Source organism: Heterodontus francisci, chromosome 6 (assembly GCF_036365525.1).
Source record: "Heterodontus francisci isolate sHetFra1 chromosome 6, sHetFra1.hap1, whole genome shotgun sequence".
Lineage (NCBI taxonomy): Eukaryota > Metazoa > Chordata > Chondrichthyes > Heterodontiformes > Heterodontidae > Heterodontus > Heterodontus francisci.
This window is the reverse complement of record NC_090376.1, coordinates 16434073-16455427: the sequence shown is the minus strand read 5'-3', so window position 1 is coordinate 16455427 and position 21355 is coordinate 16434073. Positions and strand designations below refer to the sequence as shown.

At 43.4% G+C, this 21355-nt stretch overlaps 1 protein-coding gene across 1 annotated transcript in view; it reads right to left on the bottom strand.

Annotated features, from left to right (window-relative positions):
• The window catches only part of LOC137371147 (E3 SUMO-protein ligase ZBED1-like), a 137662-nt gene that overhangs the window by 78893 nt on the left and 37414 nt on the right, over positions 1-21355 (bottom strand). The gene's annotated exons all lie outside the window — the stretch shown is intronic.

The window sequence follows — 21355 nt, the reverse complement described above, 5'->3', positions numbered from 1 at the left end:
TACACTTAGCACACCGAATATTGACATGGCCACATGAAAGAAATCGCCACCAAGCAGAGTGGCAGGCGGAAAAAAATTGCGAGAGATAGAGAGAGATCCAGTCTTGAACGCGTGTTCAGGCAAAGAAATCAAACTATCGGAGTCTTCAGTAAAAAAGAACATAAACGAGCGCCCACAAGGGTTTGGGACTCACCCCCTCTCTCTCTCTCTCTTACACTCACTCACTCCTGAAGGTGGAATGTGTCAAGCAGAGACCAAAGGTGGATGAAAGTTGTGTTGCCTATGCTTTCCCGGCCAGCCAGTCGCTCATTTGTTGGTCGAGGAGTCTTGTGTGTGTGTGAAATGCATTGATTAGTATTCCAGAAAGGAGATCTTCCCAACGCGCTGTTGATTTCATATGATTGAGGCTTTCTCTCTCTCTCTCTCTATCTCCACTTTATCGTTGATTGTATGTCTGTGCTGGATGTGATTTTTTTCTAAGCCTTTTTTTTATATATAAAGGGTGGATTTCACCCCCCCCCCCCGGCCCCCTTTTCCCATTGATCCCAAGAGGATTTACTGCAAGGAGTGAAATCACCGTGCCATAAAAATCAACAATTCATTTCACGCTTTGTAGACTCTCTGCAGTCCCAATCCGGATGGCTTCACACTTGTAAACCACATCGCCGGCGACTGGGGAAAGCATTTTCGTCGGAGGGTCGAAAAACACCTGCCAACACGAGTCACCGGTTTTAAAATTCCGACTGTAACTGCTCGATTGCGCAATTCTGGGAATTCATTTGATTTGCATGGCAATGGGAGGAAAGTAATGCAAGATATCCCTCAGCAAACCTTATACAGCAGGCTATGGGTCAGCAGCTGTGGATAAATAGATTCTATGTGAAGGAATCAAGCCTGCACTTAGGTTTTCCAATTCCTGCTAAATTATAACCGTAGAGTGACCGTTAAATTCTAGCCACTGTTTCGAAACTAGCCCCTAACTTTAAATTGTGAGATTGTTAATATCTATTTAGAAGATTAAACCATTGATTTTTTTTTTTGCTGGGGGGATTTTCTTTTATAATTACATGCCGTCGCTCAAGGTGGTCCCCGATTTGTGTTTGATGTCTGCTTTCATAGAGATTGTTTTTATTTCTCATAATGTTTTGCGCGCTTACGGGGATGCTCCATCCAGATTAGGCTGCTTCACTACAAGCTTTCCGTGCAACCATAATGGAATGGGAGCGAAATAAGGGGAAGGTAAGCAGATTCCAGGATTAGTGGGTATATTTATGACAGCAGCTCACCCACAAATGACGAATGGACGGGGATAATACCGAATGATATCCCTGGATTTGCACATGTCGTGTGTTTTCAGGAGGATAGAGACCCAGTGTGCAGACATATTCAGCCCTATTTTAAAGTCATCCATTCTGCCCTTATTTTTCTTATGTGCTTTGTAAATTCCTATGTCCACGTCTATATAGAAACTGCCCGTGCAAACTTGTTATGCTGTAATTATTACCCACCTTTCAGTGATTGCGCAATAGCATATCAGTGAGGGGAGGATGTGATTACAATGTTTATAGGCAGTTTCCAATATAAATGTGGACATAGGAATTTATCGTTGAAAGTGTAAACTGGAGGTGCAGACAGCACAAAAAAAAAGTAAGACCTGCATTTAAAGTACTTTTGATGTGCAGTCACGGTGGAGGCAGGAACAGTAGCGACATTTAAGAGGCATCTGGACAGGTACTTGAATGAGCAAGGCATAGAGGGATATGGAATTAATGCAGGCAGGTGGGATTAGTATAGATAGGCATTATGGTCGGCGTGAACACGGTGGGCCGAAGGGCCTGTTTCTATGCTGTACGACTCTATAACTCTAATAGGAAACAAAGTACACAGCAAGCTACTACAAACAGCAATGGAATAATGACCAGATAATCTGTTTTGGTGATGTTGATTGAAGGGTAAATATTGGCCAGGACTCCAGGGAGAACTTCCTTGCTGTTCTTCAAAATAGTACCACAAGACTTTTTACATCCACCTGCGAGGGAAGATGGGGCCTCAGTTTAACATCTCATCTGAAAGATGGCACCTCTGACAGTGCAGCACTCCCTCAGTATTACAGCGGAGTATCAGCCAAGGTCAGAAATGAGATATTGTACAGATAATAAAAGACTTGTGTACTTCCTATAACACTTTTCCCATTCTATTTTCCCTTTTACATTTTGTTGATATTACCCCTGTAGTCAGATAAGGTGACAGGTGTTAGAGTGAGCATTCTTGTTTCTCAGTCAGAAACCCCACTCTGTAGACTTGAGGACATAATCTAGGCTGAAACTCCAGTGTAGTAATGAGGGGGTGCTGCATTGTTGGAGGTGCTGTCTTTTATGTAAATACACTGTACTATTTAATTGGGAGAGATTGCAGAACTCAATGGTACAGAGGGATCTGGATGTCCTGGTGTATGAATCACAATAAGTTAGTATGCAGTTACAGCGAGTGATTTGGAAGGCAAATGGAATGTTGGTGTTTATTACAAGGGGAATTGACAGGGCAGATGTTGAGAATATGTTTCCACTGGTGGAGGAATCTCGAACAAGTATAAAAGTAGGGAAGTTTTACTGCAGCTGTATAGAGCCTTGGTGAGACCACATCTGGAGTACTGTGCACAGTTTTGGTCTCTTTATTTGAAAAAGGATACAATTGCGTTAGAAGCAGTTCAGAGTAGGTTCACTCGACTAATTCCTGGGAGGCTTATCTTATGAAGAAAGGGCCTATACCCACTGGAGTTTAGAAGAATGAGGTGATCTTATTGAAACATATAAGATCCTGAGGAGACTTGATAGACTGGATACTGGGAAGATGTTTCCCCTTGTGGGGGAGACTAGAACTAGGGGACACAGTTTAAGAAAAAGAGGTCTCCCTTTTAAGACAGAGATGAGGAGAATTTTTTTCTCTCAGAGGGTTGTTAATCTGTGGAATTCTCTTCCCCAGAAAGCAGTGGAGGATGGGTCATTGAATATATTCGAGGCTGAGTTAGATAGATTTTTGATAGACAAGGGTTATCAGGGGACAGGAAAGTGGAGTTGAGACCACAACCATATCAGCCATGATCTGTTGAATGGCGAAGCAGGCTTGAGGGGCCGAATGGCCTATTCCTGATCCTAAGTCCTATGTTCCTATGTTTTGGATGCAATGTTAAATCGAGGCCCCAACTGCCCACTTGGGTAGACGTAACAGATGCCATAGTACAATTCAGAAAGATGCTCTGGCCAACATACATCAATCAGCCAACAGGTTATTGGGAATTTTATCTTAGTGTAGTTTGTGGAACCTTGCTGTGTGTAGATTGGCTGCTGTGCTTCTCTGAACGGCGACTACATTCAAAAGTCTTTCATTGGCTGTAAAGTGTTTTGGAATGTATTGAGGTTGGGAAAGGAAAGTAAATGCAGGTTTTTCCTGCTTTCTGTGGCAATGTATCCTCCAACTCACCTGAGTAATTCCATGGAAGATCAGAGAGAGGCAAAAAGACACATTTTAGAGATCAGTGCTTTATTAAAAGTTTAATTAGCAAGTGGCAAAAATGCACAACTCACAAGTGCTGCAGTAATGAGTGAGCTATTGTATTTCAACGTGAATGGTTTATTTTTCTGTAAATGTCTGCTCTCTGTTCAATATCATTTATACAACAGGCTATGATTAATATCAGATTTATTAGTTTGTCCTGCAGCCCCCACCTGCCAAGAATGAGGCGCATTAATTTCGCCACATGGACATTAAATTTCAAATTGTTGCTGGGAAGAAGCGAAGGCCTGTTACAAGAATTGTCAGACCTTGGCTGAAAAAAAAACATTTACAGATTAACAGACACTGATTGTAGACAAAGGAACTATTCCCTGCTCCAATTCAATCCACAAACAGACATGGTCAGACCAGTTAGTCACATGACTAGCTGGCTGTTGCAGAGTTTGAACTCAGAGCTGGCAGAAAGCAGAATGCTCCTGGATTGAAAAGACCTCTCCTGACTGGCTCGCCACAGCCTCTCCTCTCTGCTCCCATCTCTTTCTCACAAGCCTCTAAAACCCACTGAAGACACATGAATCCCAAGAGAGAAAAGTCTCCTACAGTGAACAAGGTTTAAGAAGAATACTGGGCCCCAACAAAAAGCAAGATCTACCAACAATCAAGGACTGTACAGTGAGCTTGAAGATCCATAACAAAAATTCTTCAGAGATTGCCTCAAACCTTTCCACTTTATTTTTCTTCTGCTCTTTCTGTCCCTATCTGCATGTGTGTATCGCGTATGCATGCTAGTGTGGACGTGTCGTGTATCCGTAGGCATTAACCAAATTAGAGTTTAAGTTTAATAAATTTCACTGTTCTTCTTTAAACATGAGAAAACCTGTTGTGCCAGTTTCTTTACCTTATAATTGGAAAGCGGTGAACAAGGATTCACCAAGGGGAGCTAAAAACACAATGTGTTTAAAAATAAAACCTTGTTACGGTAAGACCAGGTGAAGGCTGAAAGGGACCTCTAGACCGCTTTCTCACCTGGTCATAACAAGTTTATAACACAGCCTGAGCACACTTGCCATTCTGATTATGGAGCGATACTCTTATCTGAACTGGGCAAAAAAAAATTAATATGTGATCAATTTGTGAAGTTTAAGTCTGTAGCGTTGCATGTGCCTTTTATACCACCATATTCACAACTTTACCGATGTTCATGGCATCCTTTGGAGTTCATGTGCTTCCTGCATGACGGCATCTCAGTGGACACTTATGAAAAGCCAAAGTCACTGAGCACAAACCATTGATCCACAGGCCCCGTGTATTTATAGACACATATTGGAAATGATAGCAATCAGTGGTATGAACGAGAAGGCTGATTTCACAGAAATGCCAGAGAGTACTAACACTCTTTTTTGATTGTGCAAGGAAAGTTATCACAGTGAGAAACATATTTCTCAACCTACAATGTGTTGAAAGGCTGGAATGTGGGTCAGTGCTTGGAGCAGAAACACAGCTTTTTGTGGACCTGACAAATCAGCTGATTCTGCTAACGTGAGTTTTGTGCACCACAGCTGCTTTTCTCAATGACGCTGGCTTATGTTGCAATAGGTGGGAAGGCATGTTGTGATGAGGACACAAAGAATCTGCAAAGGGATATAGATAGGTTAAGTGAGTGGGCAAAAACTTGGCAGATGGAGTTCAATGTAGGAAAGTGTGAGGTCATCCACTTTGGTAGGAAGAATAAAAAGGCAGATTATTATTTAGATGGAGAAAGACTACAAAATACTGCAGTACAGAGGGATTTGGATGTTCTTGTACATGAAACACAAAAAGTTAGCATGCAGGTGCAACAAGTATTTCGGAAGGCAAATGGAATTTTGGCCTTTATTGCTAGGAGGTTAGAGTTTAAAAATAGGGAAATCTTGTTACAACTGTACAGGTTGTTGGTGAGGCCACACCTGGAGTACTGCGTATAGTTTTGGTCCCCGTATTTAAGGAAGGGTATACTAGCATTGGAGGCAGTTCAGAAAAGGTTCACATGGCTGATTCCTGGGATGAAGGTGTTGTCTTATCAAAAACGGCTAAACAGGTTAGGCCTTTATTCATTGAAACATATAAGATCCTAAGAGAGCTTGACAGGGTAGATGTTGAGAATATGTTTCCACTGGTGGGGGAATCTCGAACAAGGGGACATAGTTACAGAATAAGGGGTCACACGTTTAAAACTGAGATGCGAAGGAATTTCTTCTCTCAGAGGGTGGTGAATCTCTGGAATTTTTTACCTCAGAAAGTTCTGGAGGCTAGGTCACCAAATGTATTTAAGGAGGAGGTAGATAGATTTTTGAAATCTCGGGGAGTCGAGGGTTATGCAGAACAGGTCCGAAAGAGGAGTTGAGGACAGATCGGCCATGATCTTATTGAATGGCGGGGCAGGCTTGGGGGGTGCTGAATGGCCTACTCCTGCTCCTATTTCTTATGTTCTTATGTCCCAAATAAAACAGGCCATTTGAGAAGTATGAGATCACAGAGGAACATGAGCAGGCATATAGCCCCTCAAGTCTGTTCCTCCATTCAATGAGATCATGGCTGATCTGTGACCTAACACCATATACCCACCTTTGCCCCATATCCCTTAATATCAAAAATTATCAAACACAGATTTAAAATTAACAATTGATCAAACATCAATGGCTGTTTGCAGAAGAGAATTCCACACTTCTACCATCCTTGGCATGTAGAAGTGATTCCTAATTTCACTCCTGAAAGGTCTTGCTCTAATTTTTAGACTATGCCCCCTCGTCCTAGACTCCCCATGTTGCGTCACATTCCTATCACATTGATGATTCTTTCATGTAACCTACACACTCAGTATGAATTTAATTATAGCAGTGCCGGTCATTTCACTTATTGATTTCTTTCATTTGGGGCCAATAATATTTCAAGTAATAATTTCATTTCGCCAAACTCAAAGGATAATAATGGACAAAAAAAATTAACTAAAAATGCTGACAATCAGAAAATGCTGAAACATCAGGTTCAGCAGAATCTGAAAAGAGAAAAAAAACTTTGTGGGTAAAGATTTCTAATTGGAACTGGCAACAAATCTACACAGAAAAACATTAACCCATTGTTTTCCTCTTCAGATGCTGATAATAACAACTTGAATTTATTTAACACTTTGACTGGAATGTAATCTGACAGAACTTGATACAGAGCCAATTAAGGAGAAAATAAGGGAGATGACTGAAAGTTTGGTCAAAGAGGTAGGCTTTAAGGAGGGACTTAAAGAAGGTGGAGAGGTAGAGAGGCTTAAGGAGGGAATCCTGGAGCTTGGGGTCTAGCCAGTTGAAAGCATGGCCACCAGTGATTAGGCAAAGGGAGTGGGGAATGCACCTGAGACCAGAATTGGAAACACGTGGGGCTGGACTTTACCAGCTGGAAGGCAGCGGGTGGCATGCCTGTCATTTTCCCGCCACCATGCCATCTTGCCAGCGGCGGGAAAGGTGGCAGATGGCCCACCTGTCCAGAATCCTGTTGAGGCACTTAATTAGCCAATTAAGGGCTTTTTCCTGGCTCTGCTGGCATTTGTTCAGTGCTTGGGGGACTCCGCCACATGGGGAGACAGCCAGGTAAGCCCTGGTGGTCTCCCAATGGGCTCCAGGAATGGGGATGCCATGCTTTTTGGGCACTCTTTGGCCCCTGGTGTGGTTCCTCTCTGGAGGCAATGGCTGGCCCCATGGTAGTGGCACTGCCTGCCCTCAGTGACTACCTACCCTACTCACCCCCACCGGGCCCTGACTGACTGGCCACAGTGCCCCAGACCCCACTTACCTGACCTTGAGGGTGCATGCCCTTTGATGTGCAGCCCCAGCAGTAGTCACCACTAGCAGTGGCGCTGCTGAGCTGCCGCTCTTATTGGCCTGCAACTCTTGTGATTAGGCTGCCATCCTTAATAGGTATGGCAGCGCCAAAGGCAGCCACTTAATTGGCTGCCACCGGCAAGTTGCAGATTCAGGTCCCGCTGACCGCCAAAGCGGGTTCTCCCCCCACACCACCCCCTCCCCCACACTTTCTGCCCTGGCAGCGGGACCCCTGCTGCCTCCATTAAATCCAGCCTGTTGAGTTCTCTAATGTCTGTACAGCTGGAGGATTTACAGTAATAGAGAGGGGTGAGGGTATTAAATCAGCAAACTTGGGGTAATGGGTGAGCGGGGCCTGGGGTACATTAAGATATAGTTAGCAGAGTTTTCAATGAGCTCAAGTTTATGAAGATTGGAAGGTGGGAGGCCATCCAGGAGAGCATCGGAATAGGCAGGTTTGGGGATAATAAATGCATTGAGTTGGATTTCAATAGCAGAGATCAGTGATATTATGGAGGTGGAATTAGGCAGTCGATGTGATGGAGATGATATGGTGACTGAAACTGAGCTCAAGTCAGATAGGACACCAAGGTTGTGAACAGGCTGACTCAGCATGAGACAGTGGCAGGAGAGGTGGATGGAATCAGTATGGATCCTCGAGGGATGTTGTGGGGACGCAGAGAAGCCATTGCAGGAGATTCTGTGGCTAAGACGGGATGAGTAAGAGTGGAACCAGGTAAGGGCAGGACTAATCAGCTGTACAACAGAGGAAAGAGGCTTAAGTAGGATAGTGTAGTTGACCATGTCAAAAACTGCAGAAAGGAGGATGGAGGATGAAGAAGGATAGTGCAGTACCATCAGTCACTAAGGATGCCATTTCAGTGCTATAACAGGTTGCAAACCAGATTGGAATGGTTCAAATATAGAACGGGAAAGATGGGCATGGATTTGGGAGGTGACAACCATTAAAAGACTTTGGGGAGGAGAGTTGGGTTGGAAGGGGGAAGGGGATCTGAGTGGTAAGAGATACTAGGAAGTGATCAAAGATGATCTTACCTGTGAGTGAGACAATAGGAATTAGAGAGGCAATGTGAGATGACAAGTTCGAGGAGATCAGCATGAATAATACTAGGCAAGGAGGATAGGAATAAAGGATAGTGAACTCATAAGAGAAGGAGGTTGAAATCACCAAGGATAAGGAGTCGCTCAGTGCAGAAGCTGAGGGAGAAAAAGAGTGAGTCTACTTCAGTGAGAAACCAAAGTGATTCTTGATCAGGCGGTGGTGCACATGGATATTAAAGGAGAGGCAAGAGTGAAGGAACAAGGTGAGGTGCTCAAAGAAGGAGAATGTGCAAGAGGAGAAGAGGGAGAGACCCAGTTGAGATCTAGTGATACTGTAGATCGTGGTGTATAAGTTGACCCAGCATATAAGATGACTCAATTTTTCTGGCCCCAAATACCATGTTTTCGAAAATACTTGGTGTATAGTCGATTTCACCCCCTCCCCCCTTCAGCCACGGCATGCTATACTTGCATGTTTTACTTACCTTATAACTGGGCTGTGTTGTGAAGATGCACGGGAATTTAAGACATGCCCACACAGAGCAGACCCTGTGTGACAAACAACGAAGAGAAATGGGTCCTCCAGCAAAACAAATGAAGTATGAAGCTGGTTTCAAGCTAAAAGACATGACGTTTGCTAACTCGTCAATTAAGTGTGCTGCAGAGAGGGAATTCAGTGTTAGTGGAAAACTGGTGTGAGAGTGGAAGAAAAAGGAATCCGCCCTGAAGAAGATGCCCAAGACCAAATGCGTCATGCGAACAGTCACTGGCTTGATCTTGAGAAGCATGTATCGGAATGGGTCCTCGAATGTCATCAGAATGGTTACATGGTCACCAGAAATGCAATGTGTACATACGTACTTTAGTGGGCCAAATCAAACCGAGTCCAGCAAAGATTTCAGAACAACAGCTAGTTGGTGTAGCCACTTTGTGGACTGAAAATGTCTAGTGTTGCGGCAGAAGACTATGATCGCTCAGACACTACCAAAAGACCTCGATGCCAACATTACCAGTTTCCAGTGATTCACCATCAGTGGCAAAAACAAGAGTACTCATTATACCACATTAGCAACATAGATGAAATGCTCATGAATTTCGATATGCCCAGCAACCGAATGTGGAGTGGAAAGGTTCGAAAACAGTTCTCATGAAAACATGAAAAGACAAGATTCACGGTGGTACTAGCCTGCATGGCCGATGGAACGAAACTAAAGCCAATGGTAATATTTCAAATGTAAAACCATGCCAAAAATCAGGTTCCCTGCATTTCCATCAATGGTTGGATCGATGAGGATATAGTGAAGCTATGCATTGATAATGTGTAGAATAGGCGTCCCAGTAGCCTATGTACAGAATGCAGCTTATTATTGTGGGATATGTTCAGATCACATATAACTGATAAGATCAAGATGTGCCTGCGAAGAAATAACACTCACATTGCAGTTATACCAGGGGTCATGTTTGCGCTGAATGGAATAGGTGGATGGTTGACAGAGAAAAAACCTTCACACAGTGTGAAGAATGGAAATATGCACCCTGTCCCGCTTGATGTTCTGTGTAGTTTCTTCATCAAATCGTGGGATGCTATTCGTACACAAATTGTCATCAGATCGTTCAAAAAATGTGTAATTTCCAATTCAATGGATGAAAAGGAAGATCTGTTGTGGAGGGATGATTATGAAACTGAAAGCATCATCTCTGATCCATCCGATGATGTCATCGCCAAAGTGACTCAGAATGAATTCGATGAACTCTTTGCGTCAGATAGCAAAGACAATGAATTTGACGGGTTTTAAAATATTTTGATTGTGGTTAAAGGTATCTTTGTAGAATTAATTTATTCAATAAACCATGCCACATTAATTTAAAATGAAATAAAAACAAGAAATGCTGGAACCACTCAGCAGGTCTGGCAGCATCTGTGAAAAGAGAAGCAGAGTTAACATTTCGGGTCAGTGACCCTTCTTCGGAACTTAAATTTTAATTTAAAATGAATTATCTGTGTTTTTTTTTCGTATTTCAAAATGACAACCACCCACACCGGTGGATCACATTTTATATTTGGCATATAAGTCGACCCCCCCCCCCACTCCCCCCCTCCCTTTGGACCGATATTTGGAGGTAAAGGCCGGCTCAGGTCTGCAAATGAAACCTGACCCAAGCCCAACAGAACCACATCTGACCCTGAGCCCGACCCGGCCGGAGTCCTTGCATTTTTTCCTGCGCCGGACCTGACCCAACCATCAGTTATCCTACCTTCCGTTTTTCACTTTGTTGCTTATCTGCACAAGCTTAAAATAACTGTAACAAAACAACCTTTCAAGTCCAAAAAGTACATTAACATTGGAGCCACTTACCGGAGGTGGTGATAGAGCATGTCCAACCCGGCCCGACCCGACCCGAGCCCAACACATGTTGTCGGGTCCCGTCAGGTTCAGGTTGGGTAGCCGACCTTTATTTGGAGGCTTCAAAGATTGACTTGTATACCACGATCTATGGTAATTGCCTCACTGTTACTGTGGCAGTTTGGATGGGTCAGGTGATGGAAGGTATAGCCAAGTGGTGAGGCTTCAGTAAGGGGAAAGATGTTGCCACCTGTGAGCTAAATGTCTATCGTGCGCATGATGTCAATGTAATGATCCACAATAAAGTCGTGGATATCAAAGACCTTGTTTGCAAGTGAACAGACACTATGAAAGGGGTTGTGGATTACACCCTAAATGCACCATAATAATATTCTAACAAAATAAATTTAAATGATATATCAATTACTGGCAATGGTGAAAATGAAGTACACATTTCTCACATTGTGTACAGCTTATATTCATCTCCACAGTCCAAAAAACTAAACCATATCGATAAAAACACTAAGTTTTCTTTCCATTATCTCTTAGGGCTAGTTTGATTCAGTTGGTAGCACATTTGTCTTATAAATTGTCAATTCAAACCCCCTGCTGTGCCTTGAACATATATCCAGTGTTGTACTGACGGAATGCTGAATTGCCAAAGGTGCCTGTCCTTTGCAATAAACATCATGATAAGAACATAGCAACAGCTATTCAACCCCTTGACCCTGTTCCACCATTCAATTAGATCATAGCTGATCTATGCCTCAACTCCCAAGTGCCAGGCAATGACCATCTCCAACAAGAGAGAATCTAACCATCTCCCCTTGACATTCAACGGCATTGCCGTCGCTGAATTCCCCCACTATCAACATCCTGCAGGTTAACATTGACCAGAAACTGAACTGGACCAGACCCAGAAATACAAGAGCAGGTCAGAGGCTGAGAATTCTGCGGTGAGTAACTCACCTTCTGACTCGCCAAAGCCTGTCCACCGTCTACAAGGCACAAGTCAGGAGTGTGATGGAATACTCTCCACTTGCCTGGGTGAGTGCAGCTCCAACAACACTCAAGAATATCAACACCATCCAGGACAAAGCAGCCCGCTTGATTGGCAACCCATCCACCACCTTCAACATTCACTCCCTTCACCACTACTGGTGCACAGTGGCAGCAGTGTGTACCATTTACAAAATGCACTGCAGCAGCTCACCAAGGCTCCTTCAACAGCACCTTCCAAACCCGCTAATGCACAGTGGCGCAGTGGTTAGCACTGCAGCCTCACAGCTCCAGTGACCCGGGTTCAATTCTGGGTACTGCCTGTGTGGAGTTTGCAAGTTCTCCCTGTGTTTGCGTGGGTTTCCTCCGGGTGTTCCGGTTTCCTCCCACATGCCAAAGACTTGCAGGTTGATAGGTAAATTGGCCATTAGCAATTGCCCCTAGTGTAGTTAGGTGGTAGGGAAATATCGGGACAGGTGGGGATGTGGTAGGAATATGGGATTAGTGTAGCATTAGTATAAATGGGTGGTTGATGGTCGGCACAGACTCGGTGGGCCGAAGGGCCTGTTGCAGTGCTGTATCTCTAAACTAAACTAAACACCTAGAAGGACAAGGGTAGCAGACGCATGGGAACACCACCAACTGCAAGTTCGCCTCCAAGCCGCACACCATCCTGACTTGGAACTATATCGCTGTTCCTTCACTGTCGCTGGATAAAAAGGCTGGAACTCCCTTCCTAACAGCACTGTGGGTGCACCTACACCACATGAACTGCAGCGGTTCAAAAAGACAGCTCACCACCACCTTCTCAAGAGCAATTAGAGATGGGCAATAAATGCTGGCCTTGCCAGCGATGCTCATATCCCAAGAACAAATAAATAATTTTTTTTAAAATCCCGGACCCTGGCTTTCTGTTATCATGGTTAGCAAAACAGACAGATTAAGACCAAAATTATTCCCTAACAAAGACCACCAGAAACATTCTTCTCATTGCAGATAAATCACGCAAAACAGTGATACATCTAATTTCCCTTGCATCCTATAGTTTTAAGTTGAGAAACTGGGATGAAACATCATTTTCCATAGTGCAGGACACCACCTATAGGATTTTCTGTATGCAAAGTGAATGTCTTCAGAGCAACAATCACATTGTTCATTGTATATGAAGCACTTTGCTATACGAATGTAAGTCTTTTTCAATCAAATTGCAATCTATCACTTGGTGATTTTTGCCTATGTTTGTGTGGAAATGTTCTTGTTCTTGTTGTGAACCTTTTGCTTTCCTAAACAGGATTGAGTTTATAAACGTAAGTACAGATTGTACAGATACTGTGTGAGAAGATGATGTGCTCATGAACATCTGGGATGTTGAATGGTGAAAGTTCCCTTCCTCCTACCATCTACAGGCATTTAAGACTCAAGCTTGATATCAGCCAGCCAGTCTCTCTTGATTTGTCTCTTATTGTCTCCTCTTTTCAATCGTCGTCATGTCCTGCACTGTGGGTCTTGATCCTTCACCTGGGTTTTTTAATGTAAAGCTGCAGGAGATAAAGAGAGATCGACATTCCAGAGTTTTGCCCAATTTACCTGGAAGGCTAGTGGGGAAGGGAGAGGATTAAAGAAATAAACTTCACACAACCTTTCTCAGGAGATTAACTGGTCAGGGTAGAGCCCATGATCGGCACATACTGTAGAATAAATCATTTCGAATGCCCACTGGCTGAGAGAAGATGGCTCCTGCTTCTAAAATATGTGGAAAGGCAGAATGTGCTACAGATCACATACTGGTGAAATATTATTCCAGTCTAACTCATTATTTCACAAGATTTCCAAACCGGAAATTCATACCTCCCTCAGCCTTCACTTATAGACAAAGATAAATGACAAACAGGAGGAGAACATGAACAAAAGTACTGGAGAAACTCCTAAACTGTAATAGGGGAAGTACTTACAATACAAATTGCAACCAGACTGAACAACGATAAAAATTCTTTTCAGTGTCTCCTACCTGTGAGAAGGCAGATAGCAAAACAGCACAAAATTGCAACAGCGCAGCGATGATGAGTCCCTCAACATTAATATACCCTTTCGAAGGGTCACTGACCCGAAACGTTAACTCTGCTTCTCTTTCCACAGATGCTGCCAGACCTGCTGAGTGAATCCAGCATTTCTTGTTTTTGTTTCAGATTTCCAGCATCCGCAGTATTTTGCTTTTATATTAATATACCCTATTTCAGTAAGCATCTCCGCACAGGCTGTTGGCAACCAACATCTTCTTTGGAACAGTTAGATTTCTCCTTTCATAGACCATCAAGATGAGATGATGCATGTGGATTATATGAATTCCAAATTTACACACATGGCTCATCACTTTTGTGCCAGAAACTGGAAACAAACAGCCAGCACTGTAGTTTTGTGCTTTGGGATTTCTTTTTCATGAAAAGTCAATTCTCTCAAAGTAAACAAGTAAACAGAGATGTTAAAAGTCTTTGCACCTTGGTGAGTGAGGTGGTAATAACTTAACATTGCAGCTTCCTTCACATATTTCCTCCCAGTTTGGGCTTTACACCTGAGCATGGCTGAAAATCAGAACTCCATCTGTCAAGTTGTATACATTAACAGTTCAAACAAGCTATTCTAATCACCTACTCATCAGCATAAAACCCCTTTCCTATGCACTGACTATCGTTTGTCTTCCATTTGCACCTTCTTAAGGGCAGTTAGGGATGGGCAACAAATGCTGGCCTTGCTAGCGATGCCCACGTCCCATGAAACGAATAAAACAAAGGAGATGCAGCCTACATTTTAAGCCTACAAGGTAAAGAGAGAAATGCCCATATTTCTCACATTCTTTTATTATTCCCGTTATTCTATAGAATTAGCTGAATTAACTTGTAAGCATGAATCAAGAATCTTTGTACTATTATCCAAAAGTCTGACTAAAATTTCACATTCTTGAGAAATGAGATGCCACCTTAAGTCAAAATTCTTGGAAAATTGGCTGGATAAAGATTTTTGTGGATTAGCAAGAAAAATAGGAACAAGATAGATTGGAGAAGCAGTTTAGTTGTCCTCTAGATCCAAAAGTTGATACACAAAACATTAACCTTTCTTTCTCTGTCAGGTGCTCTTTGATCTGCTTTGCATTGCTTGGATCTATTTGACACACATGAAAAAGGGGTCACCTTACCCATTAAAATTTTATTTTAATGAGAAAGCTATCAACAGCAGCAAGCCGGGGAAGACACAGGCGAGGAAATCAATTTTTATTATGATCTCTAATGAACTGAATAATTATGTGAAGCTCTTTATGGAGACATCAGATAACTAGATTGGTCTAATTAATACACATTCTGGTATCTTCCTAATTGTACATTCATTCTCATGTCTGTCCGGGTACTGGATTTGTCATTATTCTTCAAAGAAGTCAACTAGAAAACTAGATCAAGACACTACACAAAACTAACCTTCCATATTATTCAGAAACATGAAAGACAATCTCACTATTTTTTAGCTTTACCAAATGAAAAGTCAGAAATTAAGAATTGCTGCAATAAGGTTGCCACAAGTTCAATAAGCTGATTACTTGGGTTGCATTCAGGAGAATTAAGCACTCCCCAAGCATCAGTGGTAAATGTTACTGAACCACACTGAGCAGTGGGAAAGGAACTTTTTCTATCCATTGTTTATCAAAAACATCCTCTTTTATATTCATAACTGCTTTTTGCTGAAAATATTGGCAGAAGGAATTACACCCCCAGGAAAGTTCCAGGTTCAACTCTGTGCTAAATGACCAATTATATCCTGGGAATTAGGATAGTAGGATTATTATAACTGGCTTCAGCAGTGCCAAGCTAGGTAGGGACAAAATCAATCAGAGTTTACATTCCTGCCCACCTTCCTCACCTGGTGGAAGTGTATGTTTGTGTTACTCAGTTGGCTACTACAGGCTTTACTGTCAACTGGCCCACTGACATTAACTTTCCACACTGACATTCTCTTCCTACTGCTACATTTATTCCTATATTTAAGCCACCTAGTATGGTTTAATTCACAGGTGACAAGTTAGATAAGGATCATACAATTATAGAATGGTTACAGCACAGAAGGCGGCCATTCGACCCATCATGTCCATGCCGGCTCTCTGCAAAAGCAACTCAGCTAGTCCCACTCCCCCACCTTTTCCCTGTAGCTCTGCAATTTTTTTCTCTGCAGATAATTATCCAATTCCCTTTGAAAGCCATGATTGAATCTGCCTCCACCACACTCTCAGGCAGTGCATTCCAGATCCTAACCACCCGCTGTGTAAAAAATGTTTTTTCTCATGTCGCCTAACACCATAAATTGGTGTCCTCTGGTTCTCAGCCCTTCCACCAATGGGAATTGGTTTCTCCCTATCTGCTCCGTCCAGACCCCTCACGACTTTGAATATCTCTATCAAATCTTCTCCCAACCTTCTCTTCTCTCCAGTTTCACCAATCTATCCATGTAACTGAAGTCTCTCACCATTGTTGTAAATCTTGTCTGCACCTTTTCCAATGCCTTCACATCCTTCCTAAAGTGTAAGGCTATTTGACCCATCCTAACTCTTCAATTTAGCAACAGCTTTAACAGCATCTATCTGTGTTTTTAGATGAGTCCAAAGTTTATGCCTCCACTACTTAAGCTTGAAGTCTATTCCACATGTTGATCATTCTCTGTGCAAGAACAGCCACCTGTACAGAATGATAGGATAAAGGAAGAGGGGCCAATTTGCCTGTAAAAAATGTAATAACTTCCATCAAGTCAAAAGTGCAGCCATCACACAAGTTATTAAGTAGAGATTAACCACTTAAGGAAATTATCACATCACAACTTGAACAAACAGACTTGATCCCTAAAAGCCATTTCTTATCAAAAGTAAATAATGGCACTGCTGCTCTTAAACGCACACACTTGACCATTCACGTTAATGAATTAAAATCAGTATCAATGTCAATAAATCCACTGAGCCAGGCGGAACAGCTGTACACTTGCAAAATGTTGGCAGTCACAATATTCTTCCGATATTTGTTTAACTTGAAAATTGAATTGCAAGGACAGACAAGGAGCAGTTGTCCCACAGCATTGCAAAAGTCAGCACTCAAGAATTAGCTAACCAGAGGCTCAGCCTGTTCAGAAGCATTTGAGAAATTTTAGGAAGGAGTGGGGAAGAAATAGTAGTAACTGAGCCACTTCCCCAGGTGAAGTGAATACTTCAAGAAATTCACGCCTAAACGTATCCATTTTGGGCATTTGGCAATGTCACAGAACATAAAAGTACTCAAAGTCTGTTGTTGGTTGGCATCCTTCCATCTATGAAAGATAATGGACATGCAGCAAACAATCCATTTAGGTGGGGTGTCTTCCCTTGGTGCATCTTTGTTGATGACTGTGAAGGCCAATCCCTAAAATGCAGGTTCTGCCACAAGTGCTACATGTGAACAAAGAACAAAGAACAAAGAAAATTACAGCACAGGACCAGGCCCTTCGGCCCTCCAAGCCTGCGCCGATCCAGATCCTCTATCTAAACATGTCGCCTATTTTCTAAGGGTCTGTATCTCTTTGATTCCTGCCCATTCATGTATCTGTCTAGATACATCTTAAAAGACGCTATCGTGCCTGCGTCTACCACCTCCGCTGGCAACGCGTTCCAGGCACCCACCACCCTCTGCGTAAAGAACTTTCCACGCATATCCCCCCTAAACTTTTCCCCTCTCACTTTGAACTTGTGACCCCTCGTAATTGAATCCCCCACTCTGGGAAAAAGCTTCTTGCTATCCACCCTGTCTATACCACTCATGATTTTGTACACCTCAATCAGGTCCTCCCTCAACCTCCGTCTTTCTAATGAAAATAATCCTAATCTGCTCAACCTCTCTTCATAGCTAGCGCCCTCCATACCAGGCAACATCCTGGTGAACCTCCTCTGCACCCTCTCCAAAGCATCTACATCCTTTTGGTAATGTGGCGACCAGAACTGCACGCGGTATTCCAAATGTGGCCGAACCAAAGTCTTATACAACTGTAACATGACCTGCCAACCCTTGTACTCAATACCCCGTCCGATGAAGGAAAGCATGCCGTATGCCTTCTTGACCACTCTATTGACCTGCGTTGCCACCTTCAGGGAACAATGGACCTGAACACCCAAATCTCTCTGGACATCAATTTTCCCCAGGACTTTTCCATTTACTGTATAGTTCACTCTTGAATTGGATCTTCCAAAATGCATCACCTCGCATTTACCCGGATTGAACTCCATCTGCCATTTCTCTGCCCAACTCTCCAATCTATTTATATTCTGCTGTATTCTCTGACAGTCCCCTTCACTATCTGCTACTCCACCAATCTTGGTGTCGTCTGCAAACTTGCTAATCAGACCACCTATACTTTCCTCCAAATCATTTATGTATATCACAAACAACAGTGGTCCCAGCACGGATCCCTGTGGAACACCACTGGTCACACGTCTCCATTTTGAGAAACTCCCTTCCACTGCTACTCTCTGTCTCCTGTTGCCCAGCCAGTTCTTTATCCATTTAGCTAGTACACCCTGGACCCCATGCGACTTCACTTTCTCCATCAGCCTACCATGGGGAACCTTATCAAACGCCTTACTGAAGTCCATGTATATGACAGCTACAGCCCTTCCCTCATCAATCAACTTTGTCACTTCCTCAAAGAATTCTATTAAGTTGGTAAGACATGACCTTCCCTGCACAAAACCATGTTGCCTATCACTGATAAGCCCATTTTCTTCCAAATGGGAATAGATCCTATCCCTCAGTATCTTCTCCAGCAGCTTCCCGACCACTGACGTCAGGCACACTGGTCTGTAATTACCTGGATTTTCCCTGCTACCCTTCTTAAACAAGGGAAGCTGCCAAGTGATGCTGTGCGTTGTTGTTTTTGACATTGGCACCTCTTGACAAGCTGCTGTAGCAAATGCTCTTCATGGTAGTGCACACCAGTCCACAAGATGTGTCGCCATTTTCCTCTTTTGCCACCTAGTTTATTTTTATTTATTTAGATTTACAGCACTGAAACAGGCCCTTCAGCCCACCGAGTCTGTGCCAACCAACAACCACCCATTTATACTAACCCTACAGTAATCCCATATTCCCTACCACCTACCTACACTAGGGGCAATTTACAATGGCCAATTTACGTATCAACCTGCAAGTCTTTGGCTGTGGGAGGAAACCGGAGCACCTGGCGAAAACCCACGCAGTCACAGGGAGAACTTGCAAACTCCGCACAGGCAGTACCCAGAATCGAACTCGGGTCCCTGGAGCTGTGAGGCTGCGGTGCTAACCACTGCACCACTGTGCCGCCCAAGAGACTCCCAAGTGCAATAGTCGACATTTAGGGCCTTCGGGTCACACTTGCAAGCGTCCTTGAAATGGAGCTTTGGACGCCCCACTGGTCGTCTGGCCCGGCTACCTCATAATACAGAAGTTCCTTGGGTATGCGACCATGTTCCATCCTGCAGACGTGTCTGATCCACCAAAGCTGCCTCTGTTTGATTAGTGCCAACCCATTTGGAAGCTCTGCCTTTGAGAGGACTGCCACATGTGTGATCTTGTCCTGCCATAATGTGCTTCAGATGTGAAGATGGAAATTACTGAGCTTCTTTACCTGGTAGCTGTAAGTTGCCCATGTTTCACAGCCATACAGCAAAGTGCCGAGAACACAGGTCTTATAAACCATCAGCTTGGTCCTAAGGGTCAGCTTGGTATGTTTCGCAAGTCGGTCAAAGGTGGTAGCTGCTTTCCCTGTGCGTGTATCAAGCTCTGCATCAAGGGACAAATTGCCTGTCACTGTGGACCCAAGGTAGCAGAATTTGATAACCACTTCCAGTGGGGTGTTATTTAGTGATCAGGGGCCTTGTCCCATGACCACTGTTTTCTTGACATGATGAGTTTTTGTCTTTGCTTTCAGTCTTGATAATTTGTAGAACTTGCTGTCTGACCTGGTGTGCAAGTAGACTCTTTCCATATCTGCAGGGAAGACGTAGGTCAGGAGCATGGAGAAGAAGATGTCAAACAGAGTGGGGACTAGGACACAACCCTGTTTCACTCCATTCTTCACTCCGAAACTGTTGGAAGTGGAGCCATCAAAGTGTACAGTGCAGTGCATGTTATCATGGAACAAGTAGAAGAGGCTGAGGAGCTTCAGTGGACAGGCAATTTTTTCCAAAATCCTGTTGACGGTGTCGAATGCCTTAGTGAGATACACAAAAGTAAGGTAAAGGGGTATACTCTGTTCCCTACACTTCTCTTGTAGCTGGCACATGGAGAAGATCATATCCACAGTAGATCTGCTGGCACAGAAACTGCACTGCACTTCCGGGTACACTTGTTCTGCAAGTAAATGGAATCTTTTAATTATGACCCTAGCAAAGGCCTTCCCCGTGATGCTAAGGAGTGAGATGTCCCTGTAGTTGTTGCAGTCATCTCTTGTTGCCTTTGTTTTTGTATGGTGTGATGATTTTGGCATCACGCATCTCCTGTGGAACAGAACCTACTTTCCAGCAGAGAAGGAGAAGGTCATAAAGGTGTGGCAATAGATGAGACTTTCTGTGCTTGAGCAGTTCAGCTGGGCTTCTGTCATTGAAAAATATTATAGCATCTTGTAAAAATAAAAGGGAAAAACCACTAACGCTACAAATCTTTTAAAAAAACATAGAAGTGCTGGGAATGCACAACAGACCAATCAACAAACCAATCAAAAAAGGTCAAATAAATATGAGTCCAACCCAAAACATGCGCATGGTACTGGCCTATCAACTTCTCCCATGCTATAAGCCACATGCAGCTCTTCCACTGACGTACAGCCAATGCACAAACACTCATAATGAATCTTTATGTCAGAGATGACGATTACCCCAAAATAACAGATAGCCTTCCTTCCTTCCGCTATGCAGAACACCTCCGTCCAATCCACAAGCATGACTCCGAGATTAGGGTCGCCTGTCATTTTAATTCTCTGCCCTATTCCTGCTCTGATCTTTCAGTTCTCAGCCTCGTACACTGTTCCAACTCAGCTCACAGTAAGTTCAAGGACCAGTATCTCACCATTTTATTGGGCACTTTACAGCTTTCCGGACTCAGTACTGACCTCAACAATTTCAGATCACTATGTCTGCCCCCATTTTTCAGACAGCAGTTGTTGGTAATGATTTTGCTGTTCCCATTTACACCTCCTTTAGGCCCATCATAAGTTTCTTTACTTGTCCCATTACCATCTCTTTTGCCTTGGTTCATCATCCCTTTTTCATTTACCTTCCTTTTGTTCTATCCTCCCCATGCTCCACTTTCCCTGCCTCTATCCTTGCTTAAAACTTGTTATAGCTCTAATTTTTTCCCATTTCGACGAAAGGTCATTGGCCTGAAATGATGGCCGGAATGTTATCGGGCCATTAAGAGTGAGTTTGAAGGTGGGGGTGGCCATAAAATGGGAGCGCACCGCGTTCGGCTGGAAGTCCGACGTCTTGATGCAGCTTCTGGATTTTACTAACGGCAGGAACCGTGGAGGGCAGACTTCTGAAATCGTGATGGCAGGACA